This window comes from Pseudophryne corroboree, chromosome 1 (genome assembly GCF_028390025.1).
Source record: "Pseudophryne corroboree isolate aPseCor3 chromosome 1, aPseCor3.hap2, whole genome shotgun sequence".
Taxonomy (NCBI): Eukaryota; Metazoa; Chordata; class Amphibia; order Anura; family Myobatrachidae; genus Pseudophryne; species Pseudophryne corroboree.
Genome location: NC_086444.1, coordinates 1,006,629,306 through 1,006,646,805, shown reverse-complemented (window position 1 = coordinate 1,006,646,805; position 17,500 = coordinate 1,006,629,306). Strand labels below are relative to the sequence as shown.

The following is a 17,500-nucleotide window of genomic DNA, read 5'->3' as shown; positions in this document are numbered from 1 at the left end:
GGTCTTATAGTTAGAAAGACCAGGGGGTATAAATCAGTTGTTGAGCATTCGAATGCATGTCGAGAGGTCCCTGGTTCAAATCCAGGTGCCCCTATAATTTGCTTTTAATGTATAGCGTCCCTTTGCAGTCTATACCTTGTTTGGGACTCAAGTAATGTAAAAACATACTCAAGTGGCAGTCAGGCAACAAAAATTTTTGACATTTCAACTTAATACTTTACCTCAGGAAAGTACAGTGTCAGTGGCAGGTTTTTACAGCTACTTTTGATAGAGAAGTATACAGCATAAAATAACTGTACATGAAGGATGAATGCTTTATTCCTAACTAACTTTGATAAATAAGGGAGTATTGGGCATGAACATGGCAGAATTCAAAATTATTTGGTACAGCCATGTTTTCAACTCCGACTGATTTTGCAATTAGTCCATAAGGCATACATGCATTCAGAACATCTGAGCCCACTGACCCAAAATTCAAATATTTTATTTTATTAGCAAAAATGTACCATGATAAAATAGTTTTCAGAAATTATTAATATTGGTTTGGTAACAATTTGTATTTTAGATCAGTTTTGCTTCAATAAAACAATGTCACAACTGGATTTCAATAAATCCTACTCTGACTAGCACTAACTATAGTGGAACTTTAGGATGATCAAAGTTTCTTTTTGAGCATGCTCACAGATTATACCTGCAGTATGTGAACTCTCTATTTATGCCCTGACTAATAACTCCAAAGCATTACCATAAAGAAACAGACTCATCTTCACCTCCTGCAGGACAAGAAATACAGTACAGTAACCTTTACATCAAGGCTGCAATGTGTATGTGCTTATAGTGAGAAAGAGCAGGGGGTATAGCTCAGTAGTAGAGCATTCAACTGCAGATCGAGAGGTCCCTGGTTCAAATCCGGGTTCCCCCTATTACTTGCTTTTAATGTATAGCATCACTTTGCAGTCTATACCTCGTTTGGGACTCAAGTAATGTAAAAACATACTCAAGTGGCAGTCAGGTAACAAAAAATGTTGAAATGTCAACTTAATACTTTACCTCAGGAAAGAACAGTATCAGTGGCAGGTTTTGACTGCTAATTTGATAGAGAATTATACAGGATAAAATCACTATACATGAAGGATGAATGCTTTATTCCTAACTAACTTTGATACATAAGGGAGTATTGGGCATTAACATGGCAGAATTACAATTTTTTTGGTGCAGCCATGTTTTGAACTCATACTGATTTTGCAATTAGTCCATAAGGCATACATGCATTCAGAACATCTGAACACACTGACCTAAAAATCAAATATTTGATTTTATTGCCAAAATGTATCTCAATCAGTTAGTTTTCAGAAATTATTAATATTGGTTTAGTGACAATTTGTATTTAAGTTCTCTTTGGCTTCCATAAAACAATGTCACAACTGGATTTCAATATATACTACTCTGACTAGCACGAACAATAGTGGAGCTTTAGGATGATCAAAGTTTCTTTTTAAACATGCTCACAGATTATACCTACAGTATGTAAACTCTCTATTTATGCCCTGACTAATAACTCCAAACCTTTACCATAAAGAAACAGACTCATCTTCACCTCCTGCAGGACAAGAAATACAGTACAGTAACCTTTACATCAAGGCTGCAATGTGTATGGTCTTATAGTTAGAAAGACCAGGGGGTATAAATCAGTTGTTGAGCATTAGAGTGCATGTCAAGAGGTCCCTGGTTCAAATCCAGGTGCCCCTATAATTTGCTTTTAATGTATAGCGTCCCTTTGCAGTCTATACCTTGTTTGGGACTCAAGTAATGTAAAAACATACTCAAGTGGCAGTCAGGCAACAAAAAATGTTGACATTTCAACTTAATACTTTACCTCAGGAAAGTACAGTATCAGTGGCAGGTTTTTACAGCTACTTTTGATAGAGAATTATACAGCATAAAATAACTGTACATGAAGGATGAATGCTTTATTCCTAACTAACTTTGATAAATAAGGGAGTATTGGGCATTAACATGGCAGAATTCAAAATTATTTGGTACAGCCATGTTTTCAACTCCGACTGATTTTGCAATTAGTCCATAAGGCATACATGCATTCAGAACATCTGAGCCCACTGACCCAAAATTCAAATATTTTATTTTATTAGCAAAAATGTACCATGATAAAATAGTTTTCATAAATTATTAATATTGGTTTGGTAACAATTTGTATTTTAGATCAGTTTTGCTTCCATAAAACAATGTCACAACTGGATTTCAATAAATCCTACTGTGACTAGCACTAACTATAGTGGAACTTTAGGATGATCAAAGTTTCTTTTTGAGCATGCTCACAGATTATACCTGCAGTATGTGAACTCTCTATTTATGCCCTGACTAATAACTCCAAAGCATTACCATAAAGAAACAGACTCATCTTCACCTCCTGCAGGACAAGAAATACAGTACAGTAACCTTTACATCAAGGCTGCAATGTGTATGTGCTTATAGTGAGAAAGAGCAGGGGATATAGCTCGGTGGTAGAGCATTCGACTGCAGCTCGAGAGGTCCATGATTCAAATCCGGGTGACCCCTATTACTTGCTTTTAATGTATAGCATCACTTTGCAGTCTATACCTCGTTTGGGACTCAAGTAATGTAAAAACATACTCAAGTGGCAGTCAGGCAACAAAAAATGTTGAAATGTCAACTTAATACTTTACCTCAGGAAAGTACAGTATCAGTGGCAGGTTTTGACTGCTAATTTGATAGAGAATTATACAGGATAAAATCACTATACATGAAGGATGAATGCTTTATTCCTAACTAACTTCGATAAATAAGGGAGTATTGGGCATTAACATGACAGAATTACAATTTTTTTGGTGCAGCCATGTTTTGAACTCATACTGATTTTGCATTTAATCCATAAGGCATACATGCATTCCGAAAATCTGAGCCCACTGACCTAAAAATCAAATATTTGATTTTATTGCAAAATGTATCTCAATCAGTTAGTTTTCAGAAATTATTAATATTGGTTTAGTGACAATTTGTATTTTAGTTCTCTTTGGCTTCCATAAAACAATGTCACAACTGGATTTCAATATATACTACTCTGACTAGCACGAACAATAGTGGAGCTTTAGGATGATCAAAGTTTCTTTTTAAACATGCTCACAGATTATACCTACAGTATGTAAACTCTCTATTTATGCCCTGACTAATAACTCCAAACCTTTACCATAAAGAAACAGACTCATCTTCACCTCCTGCAGGACAAGAAATACAGTACAGTAACCTTTACATCAAGGCTGCAATGTGTATGGTCTTATAGTTAGAAAGACCAGGGGGTATAAATCAGTTGTTGAGCATTCGAGTGCATGTAGAGAGGTCCCTGGTTCAAATCCAGGTGCCCCTATAATTTGCTTTTAATGTATAGCGTCCCTTTGCAGTCTATACCTTGTTTGGGACTCAAGTAATGTAAAAACATACTCAAGTGGCAGTCAGGCAACAAAAAATGTTGACATTTCAAATTAATACTTTACCTCAGGAAAGTACAGTATCAGTGGCAGGTTTTTACAGCTACTTTTGATAGAGAATTATACAGCATAAAATAACTGTACATGAAGGATGAATGCTTTATTCCTAACTAACTTTGATAAATAAGGGAGTATTGGGCATTAACATGGCAGAATTCAAAATTATTTGGTACAGCCATGTTTTCAACTCCGACTGATTTTGCAATTAGTCCATAAGGCATACATGCATTCAGAACATCTGAGCCCACTGACCCAAAATTCAAATATTTTATTTTATTAGCAAAAATGTACCATGATAAAATAGTTTTCAGAAATTATTAATATTGGTTTGGTAACAATTTGTATTTTAGATCAGTTTTGCTTCCATAAAACAATGTCACAACTGGATTTCAATAAATCCTACTCTGACTAGCACTAACTATAGTGGAACTTTAGGATGATCAAACTTTCTTTCTGAGCATGCTCACAGATTATACCTGCAGTATGTGAACTCTCTATTTATGCCCTGACTAATAACTCCAAAGCATTACCATAAAGAAACAGACTCATCTTCACCTCCTGCAGGACAAGAAATACAGTACAGTAACCTTTACATCAAGGCTGCAATGTGTATGTGCTTAGAGTGAGAAATAGCATGGGGTATAGCTCAGTGGTAGAGCATTCGACTGCAGATCGAGAGGTCCCTGGTTCAAATCTGGGTGCCCCCTATTACTTGCTTTTAATGTATAGCATCACTTTGCAGTCTATACCTTGTTTGGGACTCAAGTAATGTAAAAACATACTCAAGTGGCAGTCAGGCAACAAAAAATGTTGAAATGTCAATTTAATACTTTACCTCAGGAAAGTACAGTATCAGTGGCAGGTTTTGACTGCTAATTTGATAGAGAATTATACAGGATAAAATCACTATACATGAAGGATGAATGCTTTATTCCTAACTAACTTTGATAAATAAGGGAGTATTGGGCATTAACATGGCAGAATTACAATTTTTTTGGTGCAGCCATGTTTTGAACTCATACTGATTTTGCAATTAGTCCATAAGGCATACATGCATTCCGAACATCTGAGCCCACTGACCTAAAAAATCAAATATTTGATTTTATTGCCAAAATGTATCTCAATCAGTTAGTTTTCAGAAATTATTAATATTGGTTTAGTGACAATTTGTATTTTAGTTCTCTTTGGCTTCCATAAAACAATGTCACAACTGGATTTCAATATATACTACTCTGACTAGCACGAACAATAGTGGAGCTTTAGGATGATCAAAGTTTCTTTTTAAACATGCTCACAGATTATACCTACAGTATGTAAACTCTCTATTTATGCCCTGACTAATAACTCCAAACCTTTACCATAAAGAAATAGACTCATCTTCACCTCCTGCAGGACAAGAAATACAGTACAGTAACCTTTACATCAAGGCTGCAATGTGTATGGTATTATTGTTAGAAAGACCAGGGGGTATAAATCAGTTGTTGAGCATTCGAGTGCATGTCGAGAGGTCCCTGGTTCAAATCCAGGTGCCCCTATAATTTGCTTTTAATGTATAGCGTCCCTTTGCAGTCTATACCTTGTTTGGGACTCAAGTTATGTAAAAACATACTCAAGTGGCAGTCAGGCAACAAAAAATGTTGACATTTCAACTTAATACTTTACCTCAGGAAAGTACAGTATCAGTGGCAGGTTTTTACAGCTACTTTTGATAGAGAATTTTACAGCATAAAATAACTGTACATGAAGGATGAATGCTTTATTCCTAACTAACTTTGATAAATAAGGGAGTATTGGGCATTAACATGGCAGAATTCAAAATTATTTGGTACAGCCATGTTTTCAACTCCGACTGATTTTGCAATTAGTCCATAAGGCATACATGCATTCAGAACATCTGAGCCCACTGACCCAAAATTCAAATATTTTATTTTATTAGCAAAAATGTACCATGATAAAATAGTTTTCAGAAATTATTAATATTGGTTTGGTAACAATTTGTATTTTAGATCAGTTTTGCTTCCATAAAACAATGTCACAACTGGATTTCAATAAATCCTACTCTGACTAGCACTAACTATAGTGGAACTTTAGGATGATCAAAGTTTCTTTTTGAGCATGCTCACAGATTATACCTGCAGTATGTGAACTCTCTAGTTATGCCCTGACTAATAACATTACCATAAAGAAACAGACTCATCTTCACCTCCTGCAGGACAAGAAATACAGTACAGTAACCTTTACATCAAGGCTGCAATGTGTATGTGCTTATAGTGAGAAAGAGCAGGGGGTATAGCTCGGTGGTAGAGCATTCGACTGCAGCTCGAGAGGTCCATGGTTCAAATCCGGGTGACCCCTATTACTTGCTTTTAATGTATAGCATCACTTTGCAGTCTATACCTTGTTTGGGACTCAAGTAATGTAAAAACATACTCAAGTGGCAGTCAGGCAACAAAAAATGTTGAAATGTCAACTTAATACTTTACCTCAGGAAAGTACAGTATCAGTGGCAGGTTTTGACTGCTAATTTGATAGAGAATTATACAGGATAAAATCACTATACATGAAGGATGAATGCTTTATTCCTAACTAACTTTGATAAACAAGGGAGTATTGGGCATTAACATGACAGAATTACAATTTTTTTGGTGCAGCCATGTTTTGAACTCATACTGATTTTGCAATTAGTCCATAAGGCATACATGCATTCCGAACATCTGAGCCCACTGACCTAAAAATCAAATATTTGATTTTATTGCCAAAATGTATCTCAATCAGTTAGTTTTCAGAAATTATTAATATTGGTTTAGTGACAATTTGTATTTTAGTTCTCTTTGGCTTCCATAAAACAATGTCACAACTGGATTTCAATATATACTACTCTGACTAGCACGAACAATAGTGGAGCTTTAGGATGATCAAAGTTTCTTTTTAAACATGCTCACAGATTATACCTACAGTATGTAAACTCTCTATTTATGCCCTGACTAATAACTCCAAACCTTTACCATAAAGAAACAGACTTATCTTCACCTCCTGCAGGACAAGAAATACAGTACAGTAACCTTTACATCAAGGCTGCAATGTGTATGGTCTTTTAGTTAGAAAGACCAGGGGGTATAAATCAGTTGTTGAGTATCGAGTGCATGTCGAGAGGTCCCTGGTTCAAATCTGGGTGCCCCTATAATTTTCTTTTAATGTATAGCGTCCCTTTGCAGTCTATACCTTATTTGGGACTTAAGTAATGTAAAAACATACTCAAGTGGCAGTCAGGCAACAAAAAATGTTGACATTTCAACTTAATACTTTACCTCAGGAAAGTACAGTATCAGTGGCAGGTTTTTACAGCTACTTTTGATAGAGAATTATACAGCATAAAATAACTGTACATGAAGGATGAATGCTTTATTCCTAACTAACTTTGATAAATAAGGGAGTATTGGGCATTAACATGGCAGAATTAAAAATTATTTGGTACAGCCATGTTTTCAACTCCGACTGATTTTGCAATTAGTCCATAAGGCATACATGCATTCAGAACATCTGAGACCACTGACCCAAAATTCAAATATTTTATTTTATTAGCAAAAATGTACCATGATAAAATAGTTTTCAGAAATTATTAATATTGGTTTGGTAACAATTTGTATTTTAGATCAGTTTTGCTTCCATAAAACAATGTCACAACTGGATTTCAATAAATCCTACTCTGACTAGCACTAACTATAGTGGAACTTTAGGATGATCAAACTTTCTTTCTGAGCATGCTCACAGATTATACCTGCAGTATGTGAACTCTCTATTTATGCCCTGACTAATAACTCCAAAGCATTACCATAAAGAAACAGACTCATCTTCACCTCCTGCAGGACAAGAAATACAGTACAGTAACCTTTACATCAAGGCTGCAATGTGTATGTGCTTATAGCGAGAAAGAGCAGGGGGTATAGCTCGGTGGTAGAGCATTCGACTGCAGCTCGAGAGGTCCATGGTTCAAATCCGAGTGACCCCTATTACTTGCTTTTAATGTATAGCATCACTTTGCAGTCTATACCTCGTTTGGGACTCAAGTAATGTAAAAACATACTCAAGTGGCAGTCAGGCAACAAAAAATGTTGAAATGTCAATTTAATACTTTACCTCAGGAAAGTACAGTATCAGTGGCAGGTTTTGACTGCTAATTTGATAGAGAATTATACAGGATAAAATCACTATACATGAAGGATGAATGCTTTATTCCTAACTAACTTTGATAAATAAGGGAGTATTGGGCATTAACATGGCAGAATTACAATTTTTTTGGTGCAGCCATGTTTTGAACTCATACTGATTTTGCAATTAGTCCATAAGGCATACATGCATTCCGAACATCTGAGCCCACTGACCTAAAAATCAAATATTTGATTTTATTGCCAAAATGTATCTCAATCAGTTAGTTTTCAGAAATTATTAATATTGGTTTAGTGACAATTTGTATTTTAGTTCTCTTTGGCTTCCATAAAACAATGTCACAACTGGATTTCAATATATACTACTCTGACTAGCACGAACAATAGTGGAGCTTTAGGATGATCAAAGTTTCTTTTTAAACATGCTCACAGATTATACCTACAGTATGTAAACTCTCTATTTATGCCCTGACTAATAACTCCAAACCTTTACCATAAAGAAATAGACTCATCTTCACCTCCTGCAGGACAAGAAATACAGTACAGTAACCTTTACATCAAGGTTGCAATGTGTATGGTCTTATAGTTAGAAAGACCAGGGGGTATAAATCAGTTGTTGAGCATTCGAGTGCATGTCGAGAGGTCCCTGGTTCAAATCCAGGTGCCCCTATAATTTGCTTTTAATGTATAGCGTCCCTTTGCAGTCTATACCTTGTTTGGGACTCAAGTAATGTAAAAACATACTCAAGTGGCAGTCAGGCAACAAAAAATTTTGACATTTCAACTTAATACTTTACCTCAGGAAAGTACAGTATCAGTGGCAGGTTTTTACAGCTACTTTTGATAGAGAATTTTACAGCATAAAATAACTGTACATGAAGGATGAATGCTTTATTCCTAACTAACTTTGATAAATAAGGGAGTATTGGGCATTAACATGGCAGAATTCAAAATTATTTGGTACAGCCATGTTTTCAACTCCGACTGATTTTGCAATTAGTCCATAATGCATACATGCATTCAGAACATCTGAGCCCACTGACCCAAAATTCAAATATTTTATTTTAATAGCAAAAATGTACCATGATAAAATAGTTTTCAGAAATTATTAATATTGGTTTGGTAACAATTTGTATTTTAGATCAGTTTTGCTTCCATAAAACAATGTCACAACTGGATTTCAATAAATCCTACTCTGACTAGCACTAACTATAGTGGAACTTTAGGATGATCAAAGTTTCTTTTTGAGCATGCTCACAGATTATACCTGCAGTATGTGAACTCTCTATTTATGCCCTGACTAATAACTCCAAAGCATTACCATAAAGAAACAGACTCATCTTCACCTCCTGCAGGACAAGAAATACAGTACAGTAACCTTTACATCAAGGCTGCAATGTGTATGTGCTTATAGTGAGGAAGAGCAGGGGGTATAGCTCGGTGGTAGAGCATTCGACTGCAGCTCGAGAGGTCCATGGTTCAAATCCGAGTGACCCCTATTACTTGCTTTTAATGTATAGCATCACTTTGCAGTCTATACCTCGTTTGGGACTCAAGTAATGTAAAAACATACTCAAGTGGCAGTCAGGCAACAAAAAATTTTGAAATGTCAACTTAATACTTTACCTCAGGAAAGTACAGTATCAGTGGCAGGTTTTGACTGCTAATTTGATAGAGAATTATACAGGATAAAATCACTATACATGAAGGATGAATGCTTTATTCCTAACTAACTTTGATAAATAAGGGAGTATTGGGCATTAACATGGCAGAATTACAATTTTTTTGGTGCAGCCATGTTTTGAACTCATACTGATTTTGCAATTAGTCCATAAGGCATACATGCATTCAGAACATCTGAGCCCACTGACCTAAAAATCAAATATTTGATTTTATTGCCAAAATGTATCTCAATCAGTTAGTTTTCAGAAATTATTAATATTGGTTTAGTGACAATTTGTATTTTAGTTCTCTTTGGCTTCCATAAAACAATGTCACAACTGGATTTCAATATATACTACTCTGACTAGCACGAACAATAGTGGAGCTTTAGGATGATCAAAGTTTCTTTTTAAACATGCTCACAGATTATACCTACAGTATGTAAACTCTCTATTTATGCCCTGACTAATGACTCCATACCTTTACCATAAAGAAACAGACTCATCTTCACCTCCTGCAGGGCAAGAAATACAGTACAGTAACCGTTACATCAAGGCTGCAATGTGTATGGTCTTATAGTTAGAAAGACCAGGGGGTATAAATCAGTTGTTGAGCATTCGAGTGCATGTCGAGAGGTCCCTGGTTCAAATCCAGGTGCCCCTATAATTTTCTTTTAATGTATAGCGTCCCTTTGCAGTCTATACCTTATTTGGGACTTAAGTAATGTAAAAACATACTCAAGTGGCAGTTAGGCAACAAAAAATTTTGACATTTCAACTTAATACTTTACCTCAGGAAAGTACAGTATCAGTGGCAGGTTTTTACAGCTACTTTTGATAGAGAATTATACAGCATAAAATAACTGTACATGAAGGATGAATGCTTTATTCCTAACTAACTTTGATAAATAAGGGAGTATTGGGCATTAACATGGCAGAATTCAAAATGATTTGGTACAGCCATGTTTTCAACTCTGACTGATTTTGCAAATAGTCCATATGGCATACATGCATTCATAACATCTGAGCCCACTGACCCAAAATTCAAATATTTTATTTTATTAGCAAAAATGTACCATGATAAAATAGTTTTCAGAAATTATTAATATTGGTTTGGTAACAATTTGTATTTTAGATCAGTTTTGCTTCCATAAAACAATGTCACAACTGGATTTCAATAAATCCTACTCTGACTAGCACTAACTATAGTGGAACTTTAGGATGATCAAAGTTTCTTTTTGAGCATGCTCACAGATTATACCTGCAGTATGTGAACTCTCTATTTATGATCTGACTAATAACTCCAAAGCATTACCATAAAGAAACAGACTCATCTTCACCTCCTGCAGGACAAGAAATACAGTACAGTAACCTTTACATCAAGGCTGCAATGTGTATGTGCTTAGAGTGAGAAATAGCATGGGGTATAGCTCAGTGGTAGAGCATTCGACTGCAGATCGAGAGGTCCCTGGTTCAAATCTGGGTGCCCCCTATTACTTGCTTTTAATGTATAGCATCACTTTGCAGTCTATACCTCGTTTGGGACTCAAGTAATGTAAAAACATACTCAAGTGGCAGTCAGGCAACAAAAAATGTTGAAATGTCAATTTAATACTTTACCTCAGGAAAGTACAGTATCAGTGGCATGTTTTGACTGCTAATTTGATAGAGAATTATACAGGATAAAATCACTATACATGAAGGATGAATGCTTTATTCCTAACTAACGTTGATAAATAAGGGAGTATTGGGCATTAACATGGCAGAATTACAATTTTTTTGGTGCAGCCATGTTTTGAACTCATACTGATTTTGCAATTAGTCCATAAGGCATACATGCATTCCGAACATCTGAGCCCACTGACCTAAAAATCAAATATTTGATTTTATTGCCAAAATGTATCTCAATCAGTTAGTTTTCAGAAATTATTAATATTGGTTTAGTGACAATTTGTATTTTAGTTCTCTTTGGCTTCCATAAAACAATGTCACAACTGGATTTCAATATATACTACTCTGACTAGCACGAACAATAGTGGAGCTTTAGGATGATCAAAGTTTCTTTTTAAACATGCTCACAGATTATACCTACAGTATGTAAACTCTCTATTTATGCCCTGACTAATAACTCCAAACCTTTACCATAAAGAAATAGACTCATCTTCACCTCCTGCAGGACAAGAAATACAGTACAGTAACCTTTACATCAAGGCTGCAATGTGTATGGTCTTATAGTTAGAAAGACCAGGGGGTATAAATCAGTTGTTGAGCATTCGAGTGCATGTCGAGAGGTCCCTGGTTCAAATCCAGGTGCCCCTATAATTTGCTTTTAATGTATAGCGTCCCTTTGCAGTCTATACCTTGTTTGGGACTCAAGTAATGTAAAAACATACTCAAGTGGCAGTCAGGCAACAAAAAATGTTGACATTTCAACTTAATACTTTACCTCAGGAAAGTACAGTATCAGTGGCAGGTTTTTACAGCTACTTTTGATAGAGAATTTTACAGCATAAAATAACTGTACATGAAGGATGAATGCTTTATTCCTAATTAACTTTGATAAATAAGGGAGTATTGGGCATTAACATGGCAGAATTCAAAATTATTTGGTACAGCCATGTTTTCAACTCCGACTGATTTTGCAATTAGTCCATAAGGCATACATGCATTCAGAACATCTGAGCCCACTGACCCAAAATTCAAATATTTTATTTTATTAGCAAAAATGTACCATGATAAAATAGTTTTCAGAAATTATTAATATTGGTTTGGTAACAATTTGTATTTTAGATCAGTTTTGCTTCCATAAAACAATGTCACAACTGGATTTCAATAAATCCTACTCTGACTAGCACTAACTATAGTGGAACTTTAGGATGATCAAAGTTTCTTTTTGAGCATGCTCACAGATTATACCTGCAGTATGTGAACTCTCTATTTATGCCCTGACTAATAACTCCAAAGCATTACCATAAAGAAACAGACTCATCTTCACCTCCTGCAGGACAAGAAATACAGTACAGTAACCTTTACATCAAGGCTGCAATGTGTATGTGCTTATAGTGAGAAAGAGCAGGGGGTATAGCTCGGTGGTAGAGCATTCGACTGCAGCTCGAGAGGTCCTTGGTTCAAATCCGAGTGACCCCTATTACTTGCTTTTAATGTATAGCATCACTTTGCAGTCTATACCTCGTTTGGGACTCAAGTAATGTAAAAACATACTCAAGTGGCAGTCAGGCAACAAAAAATGTTGAAATGTCAACTTAATACTTTACCTCAGGAAAGTACAGTATCAGTGGCAGGTTTTGACTGCTAATTTGATAGAGAATTATACAGGATAAAATCACTATACATGAAGGATGAATGCTTTATTCCTAAGTAACTTTGATAAATAAGGGAGTATTGGGCATTAACATGGCAGAATTACAATTTTTTTGGTGCAGCCATGTTTTGAACTCATACTGATTTTGCAATTAGTCCATAAGGCATACATGCATTCAGAACATCTGAGCCCACTGACCTAAAAATCAAATATTTGATTTTATTGCCAAAATGTATCTCAATCAGTTAGTTTTCAGAAATTATTAATATTGGTTTAGAGACAATTTGTATTTTAGTTCTCTTTGGCTTCCATAAAACAATGTCACAACTGGATTTCAATATATACTACTCTGACTAGCACGTACAATAGTGGAGCTTTAGGATGATCAAAGTTTCTTTTTAAACATGCTCACAGATTATACCTACAGTATGTAAACTCTCTATTTATGCCCTGACTAATGACTCCAAACCTTTACCATAAAGAAACAGACTCATCTTCACCTCCTGCAGGACAAGAAATACAGTACAGTAACCTTTACATCAAGGCTGCAATGTGTATGGTCTTATAGTTAGAAAGACCAGGGGGTATAAATCAGTTGTTGAGCATTCGAGTGCATGTCGAGAGGTCCCTGGTTCAAATCCAGGTGCCCCTATAATTTTCTTTTAATGTATAGCGTCCCTTTGCAGTCTATACCTTGTTTGGGACTCAAGTAATGTAAAAACATACTCAAGTGGCAGTCAGGCAACAAAAAATGTTGACATTTCAACTTAATACTTTACCTCAGGAAAGTACAGTATCAGTGGCAGGTTTTTACAGCTACTTTTGATAGAGAATTATACAGCATAAAATAAGTGTACATGAAGGATGAATGCTTTATTCCTAACTAACTTTGATAAATAAGGGAGTATTGGGCATTAACATGGCAGAATTAAAAATTATTTGGTACAGCCATGTTTTCAACTCCGACTGATTTTGCAATTAGTCCATAAGGCATACATGCATTCAGAACATCTGAGCCCACTGACCCAAAATTCAAATATTTTATTTTATTAGCAAAAATGTACCATGATAAAATAGTTTTCAGAAATTATTAATATTGGTTTGGTAACAATTTGTATTTTAGATCAGTTTTGCTTCCATAAAACAATGTCACAACTGGATTTCAATAAATCCTACTCTGACTAGCACTAACTATAGTGGAACTTTAGGATGATCAAACTTTCTTTCTGAGCATGCTCACAGATTATACCTGCAGTATGTGAACTCTCTATTTATGCCCTGACTAATAACTCCAAAGCATTACCATAAAGAAACAGACTCATCTTCACCTCCTGCAGGACAAGAAATACAGTACAGTAACCTTTACATCAAGGCTGCAATGTGTATGTGCTTAGAGTGAGAAATAGCATGGGGTATAGCTCAGTGGTAGAGCATTCGACTGCAGATCGAGAGGTCCCTGGTTCAAATCTGGGTGCCCCCTATTACTTGCTTTTAATGTATAGCATCACTTTGCAGTCTATACCTCGTTTGGGACTCAAGTAATGTAAAAACATACTCAAGTGGCAGTCAGGCAACAAAAAATGTTGAAATGTCAATTTAATACTTTACCTCAGGAAAGTACAGTATCAGTGGCAGGTTTTGACCGCTAATTTGATAGAGAATTATACAGGATAAAATCACTATACATGAAGGATGAATGCTTTATTCCTAACTAACTTTGATAAATAAGGGAGTATTGGGCATTAACATGGCAGAATTACAATTTTTTTGGTGCAGCCATGTTTTGAACTCATACTGATTTTGCAATTAGTCCATAAGGCATACATGCATTCCGAACATCTGAGCCCACTGACCTAAAAATCAAATATTTGATTTTATTGCCAAAATGTATCTCAATCAGTTAGTTTTCAGAAATTATTAATATTGGTTTAGTGACAATTTGTATTTTAGTTCTCTTTGGCTTCCATAAAACAATGTCACAACTGGATTTCAATATATACTACTCTGACTAGCACGAACAATAGTGGAGCTTTAGGATGATCAAAGTTTCTTTTTAAACATGCTCACAGATTATACCTACAGTATGTAAACTCTCTATTTATGCCCTGACTAATAACTCCAAACCTTTACCATAAAGAAATAGACTCATCTTCACCTCCTGCAGGACAAGAAATACAGTACAGTAACCTTTACATCAAGGCTGCAATGTGTATGGTCTTATAGTTAGAAAGACCAGGGGGTATAAATCAGTTGTTGAGCATTCGAGTGCATGTCGAGAGGTCCCTGGTTCAAATCCAGGTGCCCCTATAATTTGCTTTTAATGTATAGCGTCCCTTTGCAGTCTATACCTTGTTTGGGACTCAAGTAATGTAAAAATATACTCAAGTGGCAGTCAGGCAACAAAAAATGTTGACATTTCAACTTAATACTTTACCTCAGGAAAGTACAGTATCAGTGGCAGGTTTTTACAGCTACTTTTGATAGAGAATTTTACAGCATAAAATAACTGTACATGAAGGATGAATGCTTTATTCCTAACTAACTTTGATAAATAAGGGAGTATTGGGCATTAACATGGCAGAATACAAAATTATTTGGTACAGCCATGTTTTCAACTCCGACTGATTTTGCAATTAGTCCATAAGGCATACATGCATTCAGAACATCTGAGCCCACTGACCCAAAATTCAAATATTTTATTTTATTAGCAAAAATGTACCATGATAAAATAGTTTTCAGAAATTATTAATATTGGTTTGGTAACAATTTGTATTTTAGATCAGTTTTGCTTCCATAAAACAATGTCACAACTGGATTTCAATAAATCCTACTCTGACTAGCACTAACTATAGTGGAACTTTAGGATGATCAAAGTTTCTTTTTGAGCATGCTCACAGATTATACCTGCAGTATGTGAACTCTCTATTTATGCCCTGACTAATAACTCCAAAGCATTACCATAAAGAAACAGACTCATCTTCACCTCCTGCAGGACAAGAAATACAGTACAGTAACCTTTACATCAAGGCTGCAATGTGTATGTGCTTATAGTGAGAAAGATAGCTCAGTGGTAGAGCATTCGACTGCAGCTCGAGAGGTCCAGGGTTCAAATCCGGGAGCCCCCTATTACTTGCTTTTAATGTATAGCATCACTTTGCAGTCTATACCTCGTTTGGGACTCAAGTAATGTAAAAACATACTCAAGTGGCAGTCAGGCAACAAAAACTGTTGAAATGTCAACTTAATACTTTACCTCAGGAAAGTACAGTATCAGTGGCAGGTTTTGACTGCTAATTTGATAGAGAATTATACAGGATAAAATCACTATACATGAAGGATGAATGCTTTATTCCTAACTAACTTTGATAAACAAGGGAGTATTGGGCATTAACATGGCAGAATTACAATTTTTTTGGTGCAGCCATGTTTTGAACTCATACTGATTTTGCAATCAGTCCATAAGGCATACATGCATTCAGAACATCTGAGCCCACTGACCTAAAAATCAAATATTTGATTTTATTGCCAAAATGTATCTCAATCAGTTAGTTTTCAGAAATTATTAATATTGGTTTAGTGACAATTTGTATTTTAGTTCTCTTTGGCTTCCATAAAACAATGTCACAACTGGATTTCAATATATACTTCTCTGACTAGCACGAACAATAGTGGAGCTTTAGGATGATCAAAGTTTCTTTTTAAACATGCTCACAGATTATACCTACAGTATGTATACTCTCTATTTATGCCCTGACTAATAACTCCAAACCTTTACCATAAAGAAACAGACTCATCTTCACCTCCTGCAGGACAAGAAATACAGTACAGTAACCTTTACATCAAGGCTGCAATGTGTATGGTCTTATAGTTAGAAAGACCAGGGGGTATAAATCAGTTGTTGAGCGTTCGAGCGCATGTCGAGAGGTCCCTGGTTCAAATCCAGGTGCCCCCTATAATTTGCTTTTAATGTATAGCGTCCCTTTGCAGTCTATACCTCGTTTGGGACTCAAGTAATGTAAAAACATACTCAAGTGGCAGTCAGGCAACAAAAAATGTTGACATTTCAACTTAATACTTTACCTCAGGAAAGTACAGTATCAGTGGCAGGTTTTTACAGCTACTTTTGATAGAAAATTATATAGCATAAAATAACAGTACATGAAGGATGAATGCTTTATTCCTAACTAATTTTGATAAATAGGGGAGTATTGGGCATTAACATGGCAGAATTCAAAATTATTTGGTACAGCCATGTTTTCAACTCCGACTGATTTTGCAATTAGTCCATAAGGCATACATGCATTCAGAACATCTGAGCCCACTGACCCAAAATTCAAATATTTTATTTTCTTAGCAAAAATGTACCATGATAAAATAGTTTTCAGAAATTATTAATATTGGTTTGGTAACAATTTGTATTTTAGATCAGTTTTGCTTGAATAAAACAATGTCAAAACTGGATTTCAATAAATCCTACTCTGACTAGCACTAACTATAGTGGAACTTTAGGATGATCAAAGTTTCTTTTTGAGTATGCTCACAGATTATACCTGCAGTATGTGAACTCTCTATTTATGCCCTGACTAATAACTCCAAAGCATTACCATAAAGAAACAGACTCATCTACACCTCCTGCAGGACAAGAAATACAGTACAGTAACCTTTACATCAAGGCTGCAATGTGTATGGTCTTATAGTGAGAAAGACCAGGGGGTATAAATCAGTTGTTGAGCATTCGAGCGCATGTCGAGAGGTCCCTGGTTTAAATCCAGGTGCCCCCTATAATTTGCTTTTAATGTATAGCGTCCCTTTGCAGTCTATACCTCG

At 35.5% G+C, this 17,500-nt stretch overlaps 8 non-coding genes across 8 annotated transcripts; all 8 read left to right on the top strand.

The window, feature by feature from the left end:
• Nucleotides 1-850: 850 nt before the first annotated feature.
• Nucleotides 851-922, top strand: TRNAC-GCA (transfer RNA cysteine (anticodon GCA)). Its single transcript has one exon. It is a non-coding gene; the product is annotated as a tRNA-Cys (tRNA).
• Nucleotides 923-4,159: 3,237 nt separating this feature from the next.
• Nucleotides 4,160-4,231, top strand: TRNAC-GCA (transfer RNA cysteine (anticodon GCA)). Its single transcript has one exon. It is a non-coding gene; the product is annotated as a tRNA-Cys (tRNA).
• A 1,576-nt stretch (nt 4,232-5,807) lies between these two features.
• TRNAC-GCA (transfer RNA cysteine (anticodon GCA)) lies at nt 5,808-5,879 on the top strand. Its single transcript has one exon. It is a non-coding gene; the product is annotated as a tRNA-Cys (tRNA).
• Nucleotides 5,880-7,461: 1,582 nt separating this feature from the next.
• Nucleotides 7,462-7,533, top strand: TRNAC-GCA (transfer RNA cysteine (anticodon GCA)). Its single transcript has one exon. It is a non-coding gene; the product is annotated as a tRNA-Cys (tRNA).
• A 1,583-nt stretch (nt 7,534-9,116) lies between these two features.
• On the top strand, nt 9,117-9,188 carry TRNAC-GCA (transfer RNA cysteine (anticodon GCA)). The gene has a single exon. It is a non-coding gene; the product is annotated as a tRNA-Cys (tRNA).
• Nucleotides 9,189-10,771: 1,583 nt separating this feature from the next.
• TRNAC-GCA (transfer RNA cysteine (anticodon GCA)) lies at nt 10,772-10,843 on the top strand. The gene has a single exon. It is a non-coding gene; the product is annotated as a tRNA-Cys (tRNA).
• A 1,583-nt stretch (nt 10,844-12,426) lies between these two features.
• On the top strand, nt 12,427-12,498 carry TRNAC-GCA (transfer RNA cysteine (anticodon GCA)). Its single transcript has one exon. It is a non-coding gene; the product is annotated as a tRNA-Cys (tRNA).
• Nucleotides 12,499-14,081: 1,583 nt separating this feature from the next.
• On the top strand, nt 14,082-14,153 carry TRNAC-GCA (transfer RNA cysteine (anticodon GCA)). The gene has a single exon. It is a non-coding gene; the product is annotated as a tRNA-Cys (tRNA).
• The last annotated feature ends 3,347 nt before the right edge of the window (nt 14,154-17,500 follow it).